This window comes from Anolis carolinensis, chromosome 3, assembly GCF_035594765.1.
Source record: "Anolis carolinensis isolate JA03-04 chromosome 3, rAnoCar3.1.pri, whole genome shotgun sequence".
Taxonomy (NCBI): Eukaryota; Metazoa; Chordata; class Lepidosauria; order Squamata; family Dactyloidae; genus Anolis; species Anolis carolinensis.
Window position 1 is genome coordinate 10,999,585 of NC_085843.1, and position 15,938 is coordinate 11,015,522.

The window sequence follows — 15,938 nt, forward strand, 5'->3', positions numbered from 1 at the left end:
CCACAGCCCGGGCCTGATATATATTCTAATATATAGATAAAAATGATATAATACGTGGATGAAGCAACAGTTTGTGAACACTGAATCCAATGTTCTGGATTATCCAACGCATTTTTGTAGTCAGTGTTTTCAATACATCATGATATTTTGGTGCTAAATTCATAAATACAGTAATTACTACATAGCATTCCTGCGTATTGAACTACTTTTTCTGTCATTTTTTTTGTATAACATGATCTTTGGGTGCTTATTTGTAAAATCATAACCTAATTTGATGTTTAATAGGCTTCTCCTTAATCTCTCCTTATTATCCAACATATTCGCTTATCCAACGTTATGTTGGATAAGTGAGACTCTACTGTATTATGGATTTCTGAAGTCTGGAAAGGGGATGTTTTGGTTGCATTTCTTTGAGAAGCATATCATGCAAATCTAACTATCTCATCACAGGAGGCTTTTGCTCTGTCCTACAACGCTTCCAGAACAATGTTAGGAGGGAGCTTTTGCCCATTATCCATTCCTGGCCTGTTTTAAACCATTTCCAAAAGCAGAAATTACACACATTTCCTGTTCTGATGACAAACCTCCCAAAGGGCCCAAACAGGTATTTTTTCTGGTCTCTTTCTTCTTTCAACATAACAAAACCTGCACTGAAAGCATTCCTGGCTCCTTTTATAACCTAGCAATATTTAACATCCTAGGTCCTTGTAGATTTGAAGAATCTCTAGTAGGTTTCTATTTGTATGAGTTAAGATTATTATTTTTAAAAAATACCCAATAACAAATAGACTGTCTGAGAAAACACAACGGAGAGTGTAAAATGAAAGATTCCAGTTACAGTAAATAATTGAAAAAATATATTTTTTGCCGTTCGAAGCCTTTTTTGTTTTGTTTTTACTGTTGCTTGACAAGTTGTTCTATGACTTCCCCTCAGGCTGACCCCTACAGTAATTGGAATTTCAATTATTCATTTTCAATTATCAGCATGACATGATGATCACAAACGTCATTAAGTATTAAATTAGCCCTAATGATGGATGGACGGAGCGACAGGTGCTTCCTCAGACCACCTATCCATCTCCCCTTCCCTTTGTATTAGTTACTGAAATCTATGTCCTTGTGGTATAGGTTATAAAATACTGTAGAAACATAAAGGTGGAAGGGATTACACGGGCCATCCAGTTGAAGCCTCTTCTGCCATGCAGAATGACACAATTCAAACACTCTCAACAGATGGCCATTCAGCCTCTGTTTAAAAACCTCCAGAGAAGGATACTTCATTCCTCTCCCAGGCAGCACATTGCACTATTGAACAGCTCTTACCATCTGGAGGTTCTTCCTAATGTTTTACTCAGTCTAGACACCATACTCCTATGGATGCGTGTAGATATTTCACATATAGAAACACAGCCTCTTTATACATTATGCTTTTGGTTTTGAAAGATGTCCCCACTAAAATTTAAGGATCTGGGCTATATAGGGTAATGAATGGGCCGTTTAGATCAGTCCTGTTTTCTAGTGACAGTTTTTTTTGGTAAGTCCCAACTAGAGTAAACCCTCTGAGGCTCCTTCTATACTGCCATATAATTCAGATTATCAAAGCAGATAATCCATATTATCTGCTTTGAATCGGATTATATGAGTCTACGCTGCCATATAATCCAGTGCAAAGCAGATAATCTGGATTTTATGTATCGTTGCAGAAGGGGCTTGAATTAATTGTCGAATGATCAGTCACGCACACACACACACACCAGATTGAATCAGTCCTATTGACTCAACAAATTTTTCTAGCTTGGATTGACATACTCTCCCTAGTTGTCTTATATAGTCAACCCTGTACAAGGAGAAATTCAGAAATAACCTAATATAATAATCAATCAACTTTTTTCAATTTAAGGATTATTGAGACTGCCATGGTTTTTGATACATTTGATGAGGTTAGTAGGGCTGGGTCTAGGGAGCAGTTTCCTGGCTGTGAGATGCTTTGGGGGTCACATGGACTGCCAGAAATGCAGAGGGAAAACCGTAAAAGCAATAATGAGCTTGTCAGTTAATTAGTTAATGGTCTCTCATAGAATCATAGAATAGTAGAGTTGGAAGAGACCTCATGGGCCATCCAGTCCAACCCCCTGCTAAGAAGCAGGAAATCGCATTCAAAGCACCCCCGACAGATGGCCATCCAGCCTCTGCTTAAAAGCCTCCAAAGAAGGAGCCTCCACCACACTCTGGGGCAGAGAGTTCCACTGATGAACAGCTTCCACAGCTAGGAAGTTCTTCCTGATGTTCAGGTGGAATCTCCTTCCTTTCCTGTAGTTTGAAGCCATTGTTCCATGTCCTAGTCTGCAGGGCAGCAGAAAACAAGCTTGCCCCCTCCTCCCTATGACTTCCCTTCACGTATTTGTACATGTCTCCTCTCTCTGAATGTCTTCAGAAAGAAGTTGAATGGATAGCCACTTGTTGCAAATATTCTACCTGGAAATCCTGCATTGAGTTGGACTCTATGGCTCATAGAATCCTTTCCAACTCTATGTTTCTATGACTTAATAAGGTGGAAATTGGAATAGGCCAGAAAGCATTGGAAAAGGAACAAGTACAGTTTATATGAAAATTAGAAAAATCTGAAATATGGAACATGTGGCGTCCAAAAGTGTTCTATTCTTCAGATTTTTTTCAAAATGTTTTAATAGTTGAACCACCAGAAGCAAAGGTGGGCAATTTGGAGTATTCTGAATTCCAGAATTCCAGAAATGAAGTACAAGTACATGTAACACGAAAAGCAATTAGTTATTTGGTAAACCAATACAAGTAACTTGAGTTCCCAAGGATTCTTTCAAGCGTTTCTGTTCTAAAGTCCACTTTTGCATACTTTTGCCTGAATTTCTGGCAACTGCATGGATTGTGATGTATTTGGAAACAACTACAGTCTCATTCCTAATAAGAAAGATAACTGCCAGTAGAATAAATTACGGAGACAGGAGGGCGAGAGTATGCAAATCTGATCCACTCAAATTTCTCTCACAGCATGTAACAGCATCCAGAAACAATATTCCCTTTTAAACTGTCATTCCAGCATCCCGGGATCTGTCGGAGACCTCTGTTCAGCATATGGAGAATCCCACATGCTTATGAATTGGCAAAAGGCCACCTCGTGTGAGGAGCAATGCCAGGATGGGATTCTCATCCACTGTCTTGGTGGAATTTAAATGGCTTTTATGTGATACTTGGAGACACACACAGGCTCTTTTCTCTGCTCCTCATGGACCTCCATAGAAATTGAAGCAAACCTTTTCACTGTATTTTCATCCACATGGGGAGGCATCAATGCCAAGAACTCTACATGCATCACCACGCTATTTTTAAATCCTGGTTTCTGGTTGATACAAGGACACCACTACACATTTGTCTCTCTCTTTTTTTTTAACAGGAGTAAGGGACGGGTAATTATAGGACAACCAAATCTATATTTTGTTGATGACATTTAACACCTCCTGATTATGCTTTTTCCGATACAAAAAGTGAACAATCTACCGTTTCCAACTGTCACCAGCATTTGCAAACGTGTCAAAATATTTGAAAGTATGTCATATAGAAGATGGAGCAAGTTTGTCTCCTGCGGCTCCAGAGTCTGAGACACAAAACAATGAATTCAAACTGTAGGGAAAGAAATTTTATTGAGATGAACTTCCTGATGGCAAGAGCAATTCGACAATGGAATATGCTGCCTCGGAGTGTGTTAGATTCTCCTTCTCTGAAGTTTTTAAAATAAAGACTGGATGGGCATCTGTTGGGAGTGCTTGCATTGTGTATCTCTGCATAGCAAAATTGAGCTGGACTGGATCACCCTTTCAACTCTATGATTGTATGAGTTCAACCAACAGCTGCTGCCCTGTGTATTGCAAGATTTTGAGAGTTCCTTTAAGAAGTCCTTTACAGTAGAGTCTAACTTATCCAACATAAACGGGCCAGCAGAACGTTGGATAAGTGAATATGTTGGATAATAAGGAGAGATTAAGAAAAAGCCTAGTAAACATCAAAATAGGATTTGATTTTACAAATTAAGCACCAAAACATGATGTTATACAACAAATTTGACAGAAAAAGTAGTTCATTATACATTAATGCTATGTAGTAATTACTGTATTTATGAATTTAGCACCAAAATATCACAATGCATTGAAAACATTGACTACAAAAATGTGTTGGATAATCCAGAATGTTGGATAAGTGAGACTCTACTGTAATTATTTTCTGACCACACTTGGATTAGGGTCAGAAGGAAACGTATGGTGCATTTATACACTTTAGCTGCCATTTCTCAATGCTATGGAACAACAGGGATTGTAGTTTTATAAGATTTTTAACCTCTGTCAAAGAGTGTTGGCGACTCACCAAACTATAAATCCCAGGATTTGGTATCATTGGACCATGGCAGTTGAAGAGGTGTCAAACTACATCAATTCTAGAGTGCAGATGCACCCTTACTGGATACCTCTGAATTTCTTGATCTCCCCACCTTATTGCCTTAATAGGGGTGATGTGCTCCTTTGCCCTTGTAGTTTTTCTGGACGCTCTGCGGGCATTAAAGGTGAAATTAGATTTGGCGCTGTCTTGCTGCTTTTAAGTGCTCTTTGGTCAATGCTGCAGTGTTGGCAGTGGAGGGTCATCAGGTCGCCACTATTAGCATTCGGTTTATATGTATCATCTCTATTGACTTGTAGCAGGGGAAAGCATTCCCCTGGGAGGCTTTTAAAACAAACCCAATTTTATTCAGCTTATGGAATTCGATCGTCATTATCCCTGCTCCCAACCAGCGCGCCCGGTTGTGTTTACACAAGAGGAAGCCAAAGGTCAAACATGGAGAGCAGGCGCCCAGACAGTAGAAATCAATAACTCTCAGTTTATTGTCTCTTCATTTTAAAAAAGCTGGGTTTGTGGATTCTGTGGATCTACAGCTACTACAAAGCACAACACTTGTCAATCTAGAGGTCCTATGTGACCAAGATCCTGCCTCATGTTTGCATTGTGCAAATCTGTGCTCGCATAACTGCAGAATGGTTTTTGCTAGACTACTGCTCTCTCAAATACAGGCAAAGTGGAACCAACTGTGCCAAGGTGTTTGCAACAGGAAATGTTTCCCAAATCCCAGTGAATCAAATGGTGCACTTAAGTTACTGAGGAAAAGTAATGCACTAAGAAGACCAAAACCCTTGAATCAATCACTGAATGATTAGAGAGATGGGCCAAAACTAATAAGATGAAGTTCAGCAGGGACAAATGCAAGATACTCCACTTAGACAGAAAAAATGCAATGCAAAGATACAGAAAGTGGTACAAATGGCTTGACAGCGGTATGTGTGAAAAAGATCTTGGAGTCCTCATGGGGAGGAAAGTGAACATGAGCCAACGATGTGATGCGACCACTAAAAAAGCCAATGGGATTTTGGCTTGCATCAATAGGAGTCTAGTGCTTAGATCCAGGGAAGTCATGTTATCCCTCTATTCTGCCTTGGTCAGACCACACCTGGAATCACACTGTGTCCAATTCTGGGCACTGCAATTGAAGGGAGATGTTGACTCTAAGCTGGAATGTGACCAGAAGAGGGTGACTAAAATGATCATGGACCTGGAGAACAAGCCCTATGAGGGGCGGCTTAAAGAGCTGGCCATGTTTAGCCTGTAGAAGAGAAGGCTGAGAGGAGACATGATGAGGGCCATGTATAAATATGTGAGGGGAAGTCAAAGGAGGAGGGAGCAAGCTTGTTTTCTGCTGCCCCAGGACACGAAACAACGGCTTCAAACTACCGGAGAGGAGATTCCACCTGAACATTACCGTGAGAGCTGTTCAGCAGTGGAACTCTCTTCTGCCCCGGAGTGTGGTGGAACCTCCTTCTTTTTTAAGCAGAGGCTGAATGGCCATCTGTCAGGAGTTATTTGAATGAGATTTTCCTGCTTCTTGGCAGAATAGTGTTGGACTGCATGGTCCACAAGGTCTCTTCCAACTCTATGATTCTATGATCAATCAGCATATCATTAAATCTAACTGAATAAACAGTTCTGTTCTACTTGGGATTAAGGATATTATCGAACAAAGTTGCTAAACCACAATCATCACCAACAGAAGATACACACCGGCATGAGCACTCTCATGTCTCTCAATTCATGCAATTGCACCAATGCGTCTGCCCATGGCAAATCATAGTTCCACATAAACTCATAACCCCACCACCCTAGACTTATCGTAGTTCCACATAAACTTGTAACCCCACCATCCCAGCTCCACATTTAAAAATAAATATTTCTAAAGCAATTTCACAATCACAGGTATGGTATGGTTAATTAAAAAAATCAAATTCATAGTGTGCTAGAACAGAAGCAGAACAGCCCCATTGCACCAGATAGGTGATAAGACTGTGGCACAATTGGCAACTATTGATGTGTTTTTCCTGTCAATAGAAGGGGATGGGTTAATCAGAGGGAAGAGGCAAATTGGCACTGGGATATGTGTGGTGTTTGTGATAGGATGCTTCAATGCCAGTGTTTCCTTTGTCCAATAAAGACTTAAACTTAATATTTAAGCCCATGTAAAATGACCACGTTTATGCAATTCAGATTATGTGACCACAAATGTAATATGCCTATTACAGAACAGTATGGCAGCATCTATAAGCAAAACGTACACAGATGTATAAAACCAAGATGACTCAAACCCTATTGCAGAATGCTTATTTCAAGTAGCATTTCATTGTGGTACCCAAGAGAGATCAGACAGACCAAGTTTGTTAATGCATTACTTGGTTTTTGGACTTTGGTCACCGTATGAAAATGCCTTGGAGTCCAATTCTATATTTATATGATTCGATGACCTCTCCCCTGTGAGGAACATAACTCGTTTTTTTAACATAGAGTAAGGGGAGAGAGGAGACTGAATTTTATCAAGCTGTTAAAGGATTATTTTCTGGACACTTGTGGGTAAATATGGCTCAGTTGCATAGCGCACCATGGCTGCCTTGCCTCTATGTCTCTGAAACGGATTTCCATATCAGCACTTGTCCGCACTGAAGTAATACTCACTTAGGGGACCCTTCACTCTCTGGACTCTTAATTCAGCCAATACCCTTTCACCGTGGAATCTTTAGACTCCGCAAATGCATTAAATGCATATAGATCATCTACCTTCCGGGAGGATTATCATAAGCCTAGCCTGATAACACAGTCTCGGAATTATTAAAAAATCCAATTTTTTAGAGTATTCAAGCTTACAAAGGCCCTTTCCCTCCACACTCATACATTTCATTCACTTCAAAACCCTTCAGTCTTGTTTTGCAATGTTTAGCCCTACAATTGCTTTTGCTCTTGCTTTTTGGAAAATACAGCCTTTCAAAAATGCTGCCTTCCAAATGCAGTCTGAAAATGTGGCAAAGAGTATCGAGGAAATGTGTGTATGTGTGTGTGTGTGTGTGTATACAGTAGAGTCTCACTTATCCTAGCCTCGCTTATCCAAGCCTCTGGATAATCCAAGCCATTTTTGTAGTCAATGTTTTCAATATATTGTGATATTTTGGTGCTAAATTCGTAAATACAGTAATTACAACATAATATTACTGCGTATTGAACTACTTTTTCTGTCAAATTTGTTGTCTAACATGAAATTTTGGTGCTTAATTTGTAAAATCATAAACTAATTTGATGTTTAGTAGGCTTTTCCTTAATCCCTCCATATTATCCAAGATATTCGCTTATCCAATCTTCTGCCGGCCCGTTTAGCTTGGATAAGTGAGACTCTACTGTATATCAGTTTTGATCTCATTGGGATTTAAAAGCCATGAGATAAACTTGGTGGAAGTTTAGGTATCACATTTGCCAACGAAGTTGAAGTATACTGATGAGGGCTAGAAACTAAAACCAAGCACTGTGCTTGTAATGGATCAAACAAGCAGTATGCCCTTCCCTCTTCCTTTAAACTGAACAACATGGTAGATCAGGCATGGGCAAACTTCGTCCCTCCAGGTGTTTGGACTTCAACTCCCACAATTCCTAACAGCCTCAGGCCCTTTCCTTTTCCCCCTCAGCTGCTTCATATTTGACAGTACTATCATAGTGATGTTCCCTCCAAATTTACATTACATTACTTGCATAATTTTTGGCATTCTCATTCAAAGATGAGTAATATTAGTCCAGGTTCCGCATAATCTGAAGATCTCAGCTACATCAATCATTAATTTCTGACATGTGGAAAACATCTCTCTGGAACTAAAGTGTACCCTTGGTATTTGCCAGGGTTCAGGACCACCTCACCATGGATTTTCAAATCTCAATACACTTGTCCTCTGCACTTGCAGGTTTGACTTTTCCATATTTGATTATTTACAGATTTCGTGAAAATGTTCTCTTTGGGCATTTGGAGGTCCTTCATATCTGCCAAATGTTGACCATAGAGTCATGCTGGATGACCCTACAAATGTCTAGATGAGTGTTCTAGAAATCTCTAGGTCCTCTAGTGCAATGCTATAGAGATTTCTAGAAAAATATTAGTCAGATTTTCAAAAGCTAAACCTTTAGAATTAAAGCTGACTGTACAATAAAGTATGTATAGTTAAAGACATGCAAAAGTAAACAGATTAAAAACAATACACTACCATAAAAGTAAAAAAAGTAAAGGTTTTCCCCTGACATTAAGTCTAGTTGTGTCTGACTCTGGGGGTTAGTGCTTATCTCTATTTCTAAGCCCAAGAGTTGGCATTGTCTGTAGACACCTCCAAGGTCATGTAGCTGGCACGACTGCATGGAGTGCTATTGCCTTCCTGCTGGAGCAGTACCTATTGATCTACTCACATTTGCATGATTTTGAACTGCTAGGTTGGCAGAAGTTGAGGCTAACAGCGGGAGTTCACCCCAGTCCCCAAATCCGAACCACTAACTTTTCAGCAGCTCAGCAGTTAAACATGCTTTGCCACCAGGGACTCCACCATAAATGTAGAGAAGTTTGATTGCCTCTTCTTCTGTCTACCTTTCAACAACAAATTAAAACTTATATTTTCCAGGATGTCTTTGGATAATTACTGTATATACTCGAGTACAAGCCTAGTTTTTCAGCACTTTTTTTAAGACTGAAAAAGCCCCCCGCGGCTTATACTCGGGTGAGGGTCCTTGTTGGCTTATATTTGGGTCAGCTTATACTCGAGAATATATTGGACATTTATTATTTTTCTCTATTATTATTGGTATTATTACATTTATTATTTTTCTCTATTATTATTGGTATTATTACATTTATTATTTTTCTCTATTATTGTTGCTACTATTACATTTATTTTACTTTATTATTATTATTATTATTATTAATACATTTATTATTTCATTCTGATCTTATTATTATTATTACATTTATTATTATTATTATTATTATTATTATTATTATTACATGTATTATTTTCCTGTATTTATTATTATTATTATTGCATGTATTATTTTACTCTATTGTTATTAAAAGGATAGATAAGCACATTTACACCAAAGAAGATGAGAATAATGATTTAATCAGAGTTGGACAGTCATATCTTAAATTAGAGCTTTATGTAAGTATTCAACACATTGATGCCTCAATTAATGTAATTTTATTGGTATCTATTTTTATTTCTGAAATTGACCACCCTTGGCTTATACTTGAGTCAATGTTTTCCCAGTTTTTTTGTGGTAAAATTAGGTGCCTCAAATTCGGGTCGTCTTATACTCGAGTATATACGGTATACTGTATTAGTTTTTATTAAAATAATTATCCAAAGACATGCTGGAAAATAAGTCTTGATTTGTTGTTGACAAGTAGACAGAAGAGGAGGCAACCAAACTTCTCGAGGAAGGGAAGGGAATTCCAAAGCACAGGAGAAGCCACAGAGAAGTCCTTTCTCCATGTTCCCAACAGCCTTGGTTGTAAAAGTGGCTGAACTGAGAGAAGTGCCTCCCTGAGAGATCTTAGAGCTTGAGCAGATTCACATGGGAAGATATGGCTGTTTCTTCAGTCAGTCATATAGGGCTTTGAAGGTCAAAAACAACCATTGTGCCTGAAAAAAGACCAACAGCCAGTGGAGCTGCTGCAACAAGGGAATTGTGTACTCTCTGTAACAGCATCTTTGAACAATCTGGCTGCAGCTCTTTGGGTCATCTGAAGTTTCCAAACACCCGTCGAAACAGACCCACATAGAGTGCATTACACTCAGTAATTGAATTGGGAGGTAGCTACAGTCAAGTCAGATAGCCTAGAGGGTGTTATTATCCTCTTTCTGCTGAATACAAACACTGTGTAATTGTGTATCTGCTCATGTGTCTGCTTATTGGTCCCATTGTGCTATGGGCAAGGTGCAGGAGTTTTATCTGAAATCCCAGGAAATCCAAGGGTCCACTGATAAATGAAAGGACCAGAAAACAGTTATGCCCATCGTTGGAAAATGCATAACTGTTATATATTCAGTACTCCACTGTTTGTCAGTAGAGCCACAGAATCAATTGTTGACTGGAAAGTCAATATGTCTGTCAATCCCATTGATTCAATGACTCTACTCTAGCTGAAATAAGAATAGGATGAAAGCCCAGGAGGAATGGTATTGCTACTTATGGAGCTCTGAGTATACAACCATGAACTGAATATATCCTTTGAAGACTGGCCAAAAAACACAGCCACATATATAATGGAACTTCCACAGGTGTATGACGCCAACCAGATGACAGCCACCATAATTCTTGCTTTCCAGCTACGCCACCAGCTGCCTAGACAGTATCTGGAAACACTCAACACATTTCCAGTCCCTAAGATAAGGTTTCGGTGTTCTATACAAGAGTTATAGCTTTATGGCTTACTGCATCAGACTTTAACTTCTTTAAATTTTGCTTCTTAAAATTCTGTGCTTTTTTAAAAAAACAAAAACAAAATACATGCCAGCCAAATCCAGGCAGGACAATTCAATTTACTATTTGGCGGCGGGGTTCAAAGCCACTGTAATTGAATGATAATTTGCCATGAAGCACAGATGTCAGTCCTCATGTTTGCCTCTTGACCTGACAGGATGCGGAGAGCGCAAAATGTCTAACAGATAATTACTGTTCGGGTAACCCTGATGTCTTGATTATTATTTGCAGGCGAGTCATTCCAAGATAATTCCCAGGGTAATATTGTCAAGGAGGAAGAAAAGCATGCCCTCTCCTGAATAATGCAGTGCTCACCTCTGCCACACGCTCTCTTTGCGGGTGAGTCACATTCATTTAGGCTGACAGAATTTCAGCTGTTGTAGATTTCTACATTCTGGACAGCTTTTCTAGATTGACTTGTCTCCCAAGGAATTCCCAAACAGCTTTTAAAAATATATTCTTGCATTGCAGTGGACCCGGGGTGACTTAGGGTGAGCAGTCAAGGCCAAACTAGAACATCTGAGAAACAACTGCTCAGCCAATTGCCCAAACAGGTGTTGGGATCTTCTTCTCTGGGTGTCTTCAGAAATGGACTGAATAGCTATTTGTTAGGGATGTTCTAACTGGAGATCCTACATTGTGCGAATGGTGGGATCCAATGGCCCATGGAGCCCCTTCCAACAGTATGAGTCTATGAATCTGTTGTCAAAGATGTTTTCTTAACCAAATGAAGATAGAAGGTGAGAACGGAATTACTATATGGAAGAAAAGCATTATGAAGCATCATCTGAAGCATTATGAGGTGCTGAAACTATTTCAGCACCCTGGACAGCTCACTAAAAAGCTGGACTGAGACCCAGATTTACTACTTCTCCTAAACATGGCATCCACTATCTGATATCATAGGTAGGCTTAATCTGAATTATGCACAGTGTTGGGGAATATTTAGTGGTTTGGACTACAAGTCTCATTCCCCAAGACAACAAGCTCCCTCCCTCCTGTCTTTCTGAAAAAGAATGAAAACGTGGTTATGGGACCAGGCCTTTGAACAAGAGTAGCAGTAGAAATGAGATACGATAATTATATGACTCACTGATTGCCCCACTTGGACTTGAAACGTGCCTGAATGTATATTTATATGTACAACTAGGTAGGTTTTTTTAATGTAAGCTCTCAATTTTAATGTTTTTAATTTAAAGGGATTTTTAAACATGATATAAATTGTTTTGATATATATGTTCATGTTGTAAGCTGCCCTGAGTCCCCTGAGGGGTGAGAAGGGCGGGATAGAAATGATGTAATAAATAAATAAATAAATAAATAAATAAACATGGATTCTGGGAATTGCAGTCCAAGACAGTAAAATCTCCAAGCTCTGGAGAAGTGACAGAAAAAAATTATTGTACTTGGACTTCCATGGATTCCTCCTCCTATATGATTATTAGGTTTAAAATATTGGAGTAACTTCTGTGAATGTATAAAGAGAAACCATAAGAGAAATGAAATTTGTCTAAACTTTTTTTATATATTAAGGCTGCAAAGTTTAATTGATTTATCCTCAAAACTCCCTGACAAGTAAGGTGGAAAGAGAGCAGCAAATGACTCATGATCTGAAAAAAATCTATTTCACATGCTTAGAATTGGGCCTATTTCTTTGGCAGAGGGTCATCCTGGGATAGGTGAGGTGAGGAACATAGATCTAGAATGATTAAAAGTAGTATCTTTATTCAAATTGCGAAAGCTTGCTGTTTTTGACTATGAGTTCACTGGATAGAAGATTCTGGAAGTTGTAGTCTCAAAATATGCAGTGTTTCGACTCAGAATAACATAATCACAGAGTAGGAAAAAACCACATGGGCCATTTAGTCCTGTGATGCAGGAAAATACAACCAAAATACTCCCAACAGATGGCCATCCAGCCAAAATACAGAATCAAAGGGAAGTTCTTCCTCAGACCAGCTGTCCATCTCCCCTCCCCTTTGGATTATTTACTCAAATCTACATCCTTGTGGTGCTTCAGGGGTAATTGAGTTGAACCCCCTTCTGTCATGCAGCAATACTTAATCCAAGTCCTCCGAATAGATGGCCATCCAGCTTCTGTTTGAAAACTTTCAGAGAAGGAGACTCCACCTCACTTCCAGGCAGCATATTCTACTATTGAAGAGCTCTAACTGTCAGGAAGTTCTTCCTAATGTTTAGGTTGAATCTCTTTTCCTGGAATTTGAATCAATTGCTTTGTGGCTTAGTCTTTAGAGCAGCAGAAAACAAGCTTGCCCACTCCTCTATGTGACATCAATTTCTTTGCTAATCTAAACAGCTCCCTTTTTGGTCACCTTTCCCTGGATAAGTTCTAACTTGGAAATATCCTTCCTGAGTTATGGTGCCCAGAACTGGAAACAGTATTCCAGGTAAGGTCTGACCAAAGCAGAACAGAGTGGTACTTTGATCTAGACACTAGACTTTTATTGATGCATGCTAGAATTGTATTTTTTTGGCCGCTGTATCATACTGTTGAGTTATGGTCAGTTTGTGGTCTACTAAAGCTCCTAAATCGCTATTTCCTGCAAATATCAACTGAGAGATTCAGAATCTTGCTACTTCCTGTAGACTTAGACAAAAGCAACCTTCCACAACCTATCCCAACTTGTTCTGGTGTTAGCAGAAAACCTACAAAGGCCAAGAGCAGAGATAGAGCTCTGTAGCTATCTAGGTAGGTAAAGGTAAAGGTTTTCCCCTGACATTAAGTCTAGTCATATCTGACTCTGGGGGTTGGTGCTCATCTCCATTTCTAAGCCAAAGAGCTGGCATTGTCCATAGACACCTCCAAGGTCATGTGGCCAGCATGACTGCATGGAGCCAGTTCAGATATGGGTCGCCCAAGCAGAGCAGATGTGTGCCTGGGCCATCTGAACAACAGCTCCATATTCAGCATAGACATGCCAGATCAAGTGTTGCTATAAAGTATATTTCTACTAAGTGAAACTGTGTAGTGAGCCCCTCAATGAAAATATTGTACTATCTGGAAGCAGAAAAGTGTTGTTGTGGAAGCCATTGGGGACAGAGCAAAATGTGAGTCATGCATAAGTTCATCATATTCTCACTGCAAGGCAAAGAGAGTAGGATAGATATGGAATCGTTTCCAAATATACACAAGAAAAAACATTTTTTGCAATGCTCCCCTATAGAAAAAGGAAAGGCTTGCGGGAAATCAGGATAGAAGGGAGTAAGCTGGGAAAGAGCCTTTCTCCCCACTGAGCTAATTTGGCAGGTTTAAAACAGAGATTTTTCTATCCTATTAATTTATGAATTTAAACCCCCTAAAAACCTGCCCTTTTCTGCCAACAAACAAGGGGAAGCTTATCACAACAATGGAAACAATACACCAAGACAAGGAAAATGGCAACGAAAGAGCCACTCATTAAAATAATGCAGAAAAGTCTGTAGGAATAAAATAAAGAAGAATATTAGAAATATTTGACACTCCATCTTCCACATGCTCTTTACAGTACAGTAAATTCAACCACTTCTGCAGCCTTTTACAAATTCCTGCTGTATGCGAAGACTGGGGCGGTAGAAAGGAGAAATCATTTGGGATTTTCTGAATTTTGTAATGCCGTTTTCCGATAAAAACATGCATACAAAAATGAGCCCCTGAGGGAAAATTACATACAAAAATATGTACATTAAGCAAAGCAGCACACAAACATGAGATGATTGCTCGTGAACGTGCCTGTTAGAGAAAACTAGGAGGAAAAAAACCCACAGATTTTCATGGTTATGAAAGTGCACCCAAAAATGCTTATGGATAGTCACGCTGACTTTGTTTAAAATGGGAAAGATGCAGAAATAAAATAAAAAAACAACTCTTGCTTTTAATAATATGAATGCCACTGAAAAGAAATCAGAAACATGTGCCAATTTTTAGTGAGAGAAAAGGCATGAAAGAAAATTTATGGACTTGGTCAGGCATCCTCATCAGAATGGTAAAGTAGCCCTGAATTCACTACTGGATATTTATGCAACATCTAGTTCTTATGTTGGAGTAAACCAGGTTGAATTTTTTAGCTCCATGATAAGAAAAGTTGTGGAAGCATCATATTATAAAGTTGGAAGAGACCACAAGAGCCATCCAGGCCAACCCTCTGCCATGTAGGAATATAAAAACAAAGCATTCCCAGCAGAGAGTTTGCCAAGCTTTGTTTCAAAACCTCCAGAGAAGGAGATTTCACTAGACTCCAAGGCAGCATATCCCACCTTTGAATAGCTCTTACCATCAGGAATTTATTTATAAAGTTTAGGTGGAATCTTTTTTCCTGCAATTTTAATCAATTGCTCTGTATCCTAGTCTCTAGAGCAACGTTTCTCAACATGGGGGTCGAGAACCCTGGGGGGGGGGGTCGTAAGGGGGGGGGGGTTCAGAGGGGTCGCCAAAGACCAGTATTTTCTGTTGGCCATGGGGGTTCTGTGTGGGAAGTTTGGTCCAATTCAATCATTGGTGGGGTTTAAGGCGCTCTTTGATTGTAGATGAACTATAAATCCAAGCAACTACAACTCCCAGGTGTCAAGGTCTATTTTTCCCAAACTCCACCAATGTTCAATTTTGGGCATTTTGAGTATTTGTGCCAAGTTTGGTCCTGATCCATCATTGTTTGAGTCCACAGTGCTCTCTGGATGTAGGTGAACTACAACTCCCAAACTCAAGGTCAGTGCCCATCAAACCCTTCCAGTATTTCCTATTGGTCATGGGAGTTCTGTGTGCCAAGTTTGGTTCAATTCCATCGTTGGTGGAGTTCCTAATGCTCTTTGACTGTGGGTGAACTATAAATCCCAGCAACTACAACACCCAAATGACAAAATCATTCCCCTTCCAACCACACCAGTATTCAAATTTGGGCGTATTGGGTATTTGTGCCAAATTTGGTCCGGTGAATGAAAATACATCTTACATATCAGATATTTACATTACAACTCATAACAGTAGCAAAATGACAGTTTTGAAGTAGCAATGAAAATAATTTTATGGTTGGGCGTCACCT

The 15,938-nt window shown here is 39.4% G+C and overlaps 1 protein-coding gene across 13 annotated transcripts in view; it reads right to left on the bottom strand.

Moving 5' to 3' along the window:
* Positions 1-15,938, bottom strand: part of tenm4 (teneurin transmembrane protein 4) — a 1,874,213-nt gene that overhangs the window by 650,372 nt on the left and 1,207,903 nt on the right. The gene's annotated exons all lie outside the window — the stretch shown is intronic.